The sequence below is a fragment of the Dipodomys spectabilis genome, unplaced genomic scaffold (genome assembly GCF_019054845.1).
Source record: "Dipodomys spectabilis isolate Male_0828 unplaced genomic scaffold, ASM1905484v1 ptg000755l, whole genome shotgun sequence".
Lineage (NCBI taxonomy): Eukaryota > Metazoa > Chordata > Mammalia > Rodentia > Heteromyidae > Dipodomys > Dipodomys spectabilis.
In genome coordinates, this window is record NW_024871432.1 from 134,245 (window position 1) to 143,289 (window position 9,045).

General features: G+C 33.6%; 1 non-coding gene across 1 annotated transcript; it reads left to right on the forward strand.

Moving 5' to 3' along the window:
* Positions 1-3,099: 3,099 nt before the first annotated feature.
* Positions 3,100-3,201, forward strand: LOC122102127. Its single transcript, XR_006146466.1, has one exon. It is a non-coding gene; the product is annotated as a U6 spliceosomal RNA (small nuclear RNA).
* The last annotated feature ends 5,844 nt before the right edge of the window (positions 3,202-9,045 follow it).

Sequence of the window (9,045 nt, forward strand, 5' to 3'; positions counted from 1 at the left end):
TTTGGTTGCTTTTCCAAAAGACTGCCCTTCACCAACTATTTAAAATTTTGAGAGGTCATATACATACTCTCTAGAGATTTCCTTTTCGTTGTGATTTTTGTGTTTTTGTTGTGTTTTTTTCACTGAATTTCAAAAGGTCATGCAAGTGTGTTACAATTAAATATGTCCATATAATTGTCCAATGCTCCTGAATCAGAGTCACTTCTATCATTCTCAACCAATCCCTTCTCCACGATTTATTTGATTTACCACTTACTTTATCATATGTGTACATTGAGTATTCTAGCTGTACTTGCCCCTTGTTTCATTTTTCATTACTTCTGTATCTTTTCTATTATTCATTTCTTGTTTCAGTTTCCTGATAATCATTCTGTTAAACTATCTGGTAATAGTTTGAAAGGTTTATATACATACCATTGAGTTTCAATTCTGCATATACTTTAATAGATGTCAGCTTATATTTCCATAAATTATTCATCTGCCATAACAATTTGCAAGACTGGCGATGTGAAGCACCTAGATATGATTTTATTCTCATCCATTTGGAAGATTCATCTTAGTCAACAAGAAAGTTTAAAAATGTCTTAGAATGTATTCCTAACTACCAGTTTTTATAAATGGCTTTGTACAATGGTTTGTGATTATTTTATTTTACATGGGATAATATTTTCTACTACCTATAAGTTTGGGAAAAAGAAGAAAATTAAAATTTACTACTATATAGGAATATGATAGAAATAGATGACAGATTTCATGTTTGTCACATCTCTGATGAGTACCCATATTCAAGACTTAAAGACATATTTCTTACTATGCTAGGCAGATTGAGAAAACATAAAACAACATATGATAAGGCAACTATTCGTGACTTTTTAAAATATATCTTATTATGTGATGAAATATTTTAGTTATTGTTTAGGTTTGACATTTGGAGGGCTGATCTACTTAACACATTTCTGGAAGCCACCTACTGAACAACACAAATGGTGGGTGGTATTATTTCTACACTTTTGTGAGTGGTTGAACCGGTTTGCCGTTAGTGCTGGGTAAATAAATCAGCTCTATTGTAACTTGCAGCCTAGACTTGAAAAAGTTGCAATGTCACTAAGCATCATTTACTAGTCAAATGTTATTTTGGCGAATGTGATTTTTAAAAGTTTATTTGAAAAGAAATATATTTTCATGAGATTAAATGTAGGTTATCATTGGTTTGAGAATGACAACATTTTGATACAACAGAACCAAGTTTACTGAAGTACCAGTATTTTGAAGAACTAAGGATCGTCTCAATTAATGTTTTTCTGAATTATATTTGACCTCTAAGTCAAGTTTTTCTAGCCTTGGTAGACTGATTATGGATCTATCATTCCAGCAACTATTTTTTGGCCTACTTATGCTAGACTGAAATCTTTCATTAATCATTAGTAGAGGGGCATTAAAAATAATTTTGTGACATTTGTGAACTTTTTCACTCATATGGGTTGGTCATCTGTAAATTGAAAGTTTGAATTACTGTACTTTCTCTCAGATTTTGTGATCTCATCTTTCATTTTAAGTTGCCTTGCAGTTCACAATTGCTTACTGCTAATTCATTTGTCATAAAGAAGTGGAGCCCTTAAATATTATAGGAAATGAGAAATTGAGATGGGTCTTCAATTACTTTCTGTTGGCATGTTGCATGGGCTTAGGTGAGAAGTCTTGCCCTCGTTATCTGATAATGTAGATAACTGGGACCTGGGATCCTAGGACCCGTGTGTCTTGCAGAAGAATAATACCTATTAGACGTTATATCAGCAAAATTTGGGTATGATCAGTAGGAATGCTTCAGAAATATGGAGAAAAACATTTTGGGACCAACGAGTTAAAACAATAAACAGAGCAACAGAGTAAAATCCCTTATAGATTAGAGGAAAACAACATTTTCTTTTACTAGGGGAATTCAGAAGACCAAGTACACTTAGAAGGTATCACAAGTTTATACCAAAGACATTGCACTGATAATTTTTGTGTTCTAATATATATTCTAAGCCTAACTATTTATATTCCAAATTATTTATTGGAATAAATATCCATTTATTTGTCAAATTATCAAATAATTCTGGTAAGATTCACTGTGTGAAATATAAAATCAGCACATATAAATATAAAATATATAACTATATTTAATATAAGAAAATGTTTTGCATTGTTCTGTTGTGGTTACGGTATCAAAGGCTACTCTGTTTTAAAATAGTACTCCATTATCTCTATCTCAGTGTTTGGTAGAGTTAGACCTAAAGCTTTACCATTTGTAGATTTACAGCCTAGAGGCAAATGGAAGCATTGTGATTAAAACGTTACCAATTTACGACCTAATGTACAGAAGAAACAAATAGACTTCTCCTGGAGATATGGAAATATTTGGTGATAGAAAGGCAATAGTGTAAGTTCCTGCTTGGTTGGAAGGTCGACAGGCCAGCACATTAGGTAATCATGCATATGAACAATTTTTGCACCTTCTTGGCTTTAGCTACTTTTGAAATGTTAGGTATAATAAACAATTATATTTTGATAAAATACCTTCTAGCCTGAACTGTTCTGTTTGAACTGTTCATGTCTCTATGATCCCTTGTAACTAAGATTAGTTTTGTTCCAGTAAGATAATCTATGCTGTCAAGGTAATATATCCTGGTTGGTCTGTTCCTACAAGGAAGAAGGGTAAAGGGTCAGAGAGACATATGTGCCAGTAAGACCTCATTTGGGAAATTTTAAGCTGCAGAAATTTAGAAGTAGCTCTTAAGCAAGGCTTACTTTGAATCCATTAGCTCCACAAAGCTAACTCAGTTGATAAAGCCATCACCTGTGGACCTAGCTATAAATGCTTCAAAGTATGATCAAAACTAAAATGAAAAACACTTAAAATAGTCATTGACAAAAAAAATTACAAATGTGAGCAATCAACCAAGCAATATAAGTTTTTTCCAATATACTCAGAATTTTAGAGAAATATGATCAATAGCATTTTTAGGAACAATATGGTATTCTTGTTGGAAATAGGCAAACAGGGGTATATGCCTGTATAAAGATTGCATCGTTAATTACTTAAATTTACAGGATACTATATTCTTCAGCAGTACGTCTACACATATTACAACAATAAAGAGATTAAGATGGCACTTGCAAAAAGATGTTATGAAAATTTGTGAAGTATTCCATATTTTTTATTCTTCAGATGTAAGAAATGAAAAACTGGAACTGGGAAGTTGGGTCAGTGGTAGAGCACTTGGCTTGCTTGCCTGAGGCCCTGGGTTCAATTCCTCAGCATCACATAAGAAAAAAGCCGGAAGTGACGCTGTGGCTCAAGTGGTAGAGCACTAGCATTGAGCTGAAGAGCTGAGGGACAGCGCCCAAGCACAGAGTTCAGGCCCCACGAGCGGACCCCCCCCCCCCAAAAAGAAAAAGAATTGAAAAACTGTTATTAAAGAATTGATGACAAAAATACAAGTCTAACAATGCATGTAATTAATTGAATTAAAAGTTAGTTTGACATCAGTGTGTTAAATCTACACCTTAGAAAGGCCTTTACATTGCATAACTTTTACAAAACTTTTGAAATTAGATAACATTGTCATTTTATCCCAGAGAAATAAAATAGTATAAGGACCTAGGGAAAAAGGAATCTTAAACTGTTTCTATATGGAATGCAATCTGAAAGGACACATTTATTAATGAACCTATGTATTATAAAACAATGTAGAATTCAAAGTATTATATTGAGGTGAGAATGAAATAGATTATGGACATTATACAAACAGAATACAGAATATTTTAAAATATATTTTTTCATACCAGCACCAGAAATATCTTTAATTTCTGTATTACTCATTTCAACAGATAAGTTTAAATTATCTCTGATTAGAAAGTCACAAACTCTGCAGAAATCATTATAGAGATATACAAACAACTCTTGAATACATTCTGACATCCAAGTCAAGCAATTCACTTGGAAGAATACCATGGAATTCATGAATTTTTAAAGTAAGATATTGTTGTTGGTTTGTATTGTGAAAATATTTTGTATGGGCACAAAGATGGACTGACATTTTTGAAATTTAAGAAACATAACCAAACCATTTTTGACTTAGAAGAACAATTTGTACAGCCTTCCACAACTTCAAAGAGGTAGTGATACATAATTATCCTTTTGTCAATATCAAATGCAGTTTCTTCCAAATTTTTCTTCAGACCTGGGTTGATATAATGGATCAACAGAAGGAGATCCAGCGTATCTTTGGTATTTCTATTCCCAGCAGCAAGATGCAAGGGGGTCAAGAGAACTTTAGTTTCGGCATTGGTATCTGCATCATGATGAAGTAAAAAAGAAGCCACTCTGGTATTATTCCACATATAAGTACTGTGCAGGGGTGTCCTGCCATTCACAGTTATTGCATGAATATCTGCCTTGAGACACCTACTCATGGACAATGTCTACATGTCCACAGTAGGCTTCCCGATAAAGAGGGGTATACTCATCGTCATCCTTCGTATTCACATGAGTGGCCTTTTTGGAAAGTAATCTCCACACTGTAGTAAGCCGATTATTTTTGGCAGCCCAAAGAAGAAATTTGCTTGGATACTTCTCCATTTTTTCTTGCAAATGATAAAGTTCCTCACTTTTTCATCTTGTTCCTTGTCTTCATCAGAATTGCCTAATCAGAGACTTTGAGTACCAGTGGGAATGAGGTGTCCATGTATTTCCCCAATAGTTCACGTTGGTTGAACTGGTCAGAAAAATCCAGAGAATTTTCTGCATCTGTTTTTTTCACCATGATTTATTTTCTCTGTTTCCATTTTTACTGTTCTAAATTATTCTAGCTGGAGAGTAGGGAATTGATGGAGAGCAGAGGAAAGATTTTCCTCAGTATTCAAAGGTACAGACTCAAAATGAGGGCCAGTGGTGTCTTCATGTGCAGGTTATTCTAGGAATGAGAAAATAGGAAATAATGCCTTCTATGTAAATGATTTGGGAAATGGCAGAGCAGAAATTGAAATGATGCAACCAAAAATATAAAAGCAAAATAAATTAGGATAATTATCGAAGTCATATTATCTATGAGAAGCATGAAGGGGAGAGAGGAAGAGAAAGACAGATGTGCAATGACCTACCTGGCCACAAAATCCATCCCTCTTATCAATTTATAAAGCAAATAATTTTATTTTTAAAAAAAGATGGAAATGGAATTTATGTATTTACTTGAAAATAGTAAATATATTTTTAGTAGCCTACATGAAGAGGCATAGCTTTGACCAAATTTCAGACAAAAATCCAAATCCTTGATAATTCTAGTAACAGATCTGACTGAAATCATTTGAATTACACTTTTCCTATACAATGAAGGAATAGGTCCAGGTTAGGAAAACAACTAGAGAAGGCAGGCCAATTGTATCTGTGACAAAACTTTGTGGAAAATGGTATTGAACATTACTTACTGGTGATCCATTTACGCTGGAAGTGTGATTCTGAACTATTATTGTTGTTGATTCTGAACTATTGCTTTAATCATTATATTCTCCAAGAAGAAAAGGTGAGATTTAATTGATAGCAAATACTACTAATGCACTTTGACTTCTCATTAAGCACCTTCAATCATCAAAATCACCTGAAGACAGTAGACAGGCCTATTTTTTTAGATGAAAACAAGTGTCTTTAAAAAAAAAAAAGAAGAAATTTAAGTATTCCTACAAAGGACTCCTATTTTACTACAGCATTATACATTTTTTCTAATGATGAATAACGATAAATAATGGATTGAGTAGAAAGCACTTAAAGCTCATATGTTCAATAGTGAGTTCTCTTATATTATATCATGATATTTTTTGTTTATGGTCTTAAGAAGAAATTTCCTAGCTTAAATTTCTGACAGGACAATGTCATCACTGTACATCTTGCTTCTATATTCTCAGTTTTAAATTACTATCTAAGTATGTGCATTAGATAATTATAGAGGAAAATGTAGAAACCACACTGGTGGCTCATGTCTTTAATCCTAGCTAATCAGAAAGATGAAATCTGAGGATTGTGGTTTAAAACCAAACCAAGCAAAGAAAAAGTCCTTAGATTCTGATTTGAAAGTAACCAGCAAAAGCTAGAAATGGAGCTGTGGTACAAGCAGTAAAATGCTAGCCTTGAAGAAACTAAAACAAAAAAACCAACAAATTGTGGGACAGAGCCAGGCCCTGAGTTCAAGCCTTAGTATTAGCACCAAACAAATGAATTAATGAATTAATTAAAATAAATTAAGTGGTCACATATGGCGAGGCAAGTAAAATGTAACACCCGTGGTGACGGGATTGTGTACTATTTTGTATTGAGGTAAATTATCATTGGTCCTAATCACTAATATTTAAGTTGAACCTTTTTTTACTAAACCCTGAATTTAGCATGCATGTATATGTGTGTGTACATGTGCCCACATGTGTGTATGTGTATATGTGTGCGTTTGCTATTGCAATATTGCTTGCCAATGTGGACAGGATGAGGCTGAAAAGAGCTAACTGTGTTGCAATGTTCTATTTATCAGTATTCTCTCATGTCATTTCAGTGGAACCACCCTTCAATAACATCATCATAATCGAGGCATTTACAACAATAAGTTAGATAAAAGAGATCACTTTCAGCTCTTATTGTATGTTAGGGAAGAAGATACAAACATAATTAGGTACTAAGTTATCACTGTAAGATGACTGTCAGTACAAAATATGTATTTGACCTCTTAAATTGGTTATACTTTTAACGTATACTCATGGAGTGAGTTTGACCGACTTGACCAAACAGGTATTTCTCTGTGTTTATTCCTGTGAAACACCAAGTGGATAAACTCTTTCCGGATTTCTGTTGAAAACAACTCTCTTTGTAAGATCGTATCTATTCTTTTCTTTTTTTTTTATTTTGAAAATACTGTACATAAGAGTTACAATTTCATGGGCAAGATAATGAGTACATTTCTTATCAAGCATTGTAGCCTCCTAATTTGTTTTCCCTTCCCATCACTTCCCACCCTCCCCCTGCTCCCCCACAATCCTCCCCCCCCCCCACTCACGAAAGTTGTAAAGTTCGTTTTCGACCTAACGACTTGTACATCTCATTGTTGCAATGGGTCCACCTGTACCCCTATTTAAACCATTTGTTTTTCCCTATCCCCTCCACAAATTATACTGACATCAAATACAGTGAAGGCAGGGATTATACTGTGCGGGAGGGACATACAAAGCAACAAAGAAATTATCTTATAAATGTGTTAGAAACAATCGCATGAAAGAAAAAAAAAACCTTTGAATACATATCTTAGGGTTCATTTCCCTAACATCACCTTATCTGACCTTTTGTGCTTGACTCAGACATATACTAGATATTGCAAATAAGGGAAACCATGGGACCTATGTTTCTTTGGGCCTGGCTTACTTCACCTAATATAAATTTTTTCCAAGCCTTTCCATTTCCTATCAAATGGGGCAATCTGTAAACTTGTTCAACCACTTTGGAAAGTAGTATGGAGGATCCTCAAAAGACTCTACATAGAGCTCCCCTATGACCCAGCAATTCCACTTTTTGAATTTACCCAAATGTTTACAAACAAGACCACACTAAAGCTACCAGCACGAATATGTTTATTGCAACATTATTTACTATAGCTAAGATATGGAACCAACCCAGATGCCCCTCAGTAGATGAATGGATCAAGAAAATGTGGTATATATACATAATGGAATTCTATGCCTCCATCAGATCATATCTATTCTCACTAAGATAATGAACCCTGTTTTTTATTAGGTTTGAATATCCCATCATTTTGACTGAAAATCACTATTGTGGATATGCTTATTAGATATACATTTCAAAAACAAAAAAAAAGCATGTGTCACCTCCAGATTGTAGATGCATTTGAAGTTGTTTTGTAAATGCAAAGGGGTCTTCACTAACTGCCTTTTGTGGGAGTAACTTTCATAACTTTAACAAATAATGTTTTCAAATATCTTTTCCAGTATAAATAACATCCCAGAGAGAGTCTTGCAATTTCTCAAAACCCTTTGAATATTTTAGTATTATTTCAGTTCATTGACTATAGAGCTACAGACGTTTCTGAAATAAATATTGTTAAAATCTGAAAATGTAAGTGGGTATATAGACTTTTTTATGCATCTTTTTATGAAAACCCAGTTTTTCTGAAACTAAATGAAACAGAATATAAGAACATAATTTAATTAGGTAAGCTAATTATTAGTGTAGCTTTGTTTTCTATTAATACAGTAATTTGAATGTAGGTGATGTAGTTAAATTATTTCCTTTGTGTCACTGTGCTTCAGTTATTTTTAGAATTTTTCTAGTTGTAAGAGTGAATTTGTACTATAAATAAAGGTCTTTAAAATGATTAGGATTAATCTTGTGTTTTGTGTCTTACTCCCAAGAAAATACGTTATTTTCAAGTGTTAATAGTTTGTCAATATCATTCTCATTATCATAAGGAATTTAAAAAATGCATTATTATTGTTGTCTTTTTAAACCAATTGTATTCACAAGTTAATTCATGCTTAGGTCTTGGTGTCTATGATTTTTAACCTCTCCTTCCTTACACTAATGATAGGTCAGATTGTATTTTTGAGTATATGAAAGGTAAAATATTTATCTGGGTCAAATGTGATTTTTATATCAGTCTTGCTTTAACAGCATGTTAAAGTAGTACCTTTCTCTCAAAATGTTGGGTATAAAAAGCAATCAAAATACTTCTAATGGTAACCAACTGAGGTGAGGTACAATGTGGAAATGATTGGTCCATAAGAGCTGCAGTGTGTTTCCATCAGGAATTGGGAAGGTCATTCTTTCAGTAAGACTGGTAAACAGATGGGGTAGAATATGATTTCTACTATTTTGAGCTAGCTGGATGCATTGGATCATTTCCACCATCCTGCACTATCTACAGGCTAAGATTGGAAGGATTGCAGAATCCAGACCAGCCACGGGAGGAAGCTAGACGAGTTGGTGTGCAATTCTGATGCCACTGAAGATGG